This window comes from Schistocerca piceifrons, chromosome 7 (genome assembly GCF_021461385.2).
Source record: "Schistocerca piceifrons isolate TAMUIC-IGC-003096 chromosome 7, iqSchPice1.1, whole genome shotgun sequence".
Taxonomy (NCBI): domain Eukaryota; kingdom Metazoa; phylum Arthropoda; class Insecta; order Orthoptera; family Acrididae; genus Schistocerca; species Schistocerca piceifrons.
In genome coordinates, this window is record NC_060144.1 from 523,528,157 (window position 1) to 523,528,592 (window position 436).

A 436-nucleotide genomic window follows, 5' to 3' on the forward strand; every position below is an offset into this window, starting at 1 on the left:
CGTGGCTGCATGCTTTCATAACAGAATTTTCTTTTATCATAATATGTAACATAATGTGATAAATGTTACCCAAGCATATGCATACCATCAGCTCAGAAATTGATCTATAAAATAGGATGAGTTGTCAAGCCAGAAATGATTTGGATCTATATCTAAAACTATAATTATTTGCCAAAACCTTTAATTCATGAGATATGTGGTCAAATATTTTTATGACGATGGCACATTTCACTCACTTCTATGCAAGAGTTAAAGTTAACTGCAGGATGGTAGAGACCTACTTTTGTTCATAGCATTATATTTATAAATTTTACCATTATTTTCAAATTATACCTGTTCCTTCAGCTAATATTTTAAACAGTTACTTACCCAAAGGCCAAGGATCGACAAAGATAACCTTACAGCATGTTCTGTGCAATGAACACTTTGCATCTGT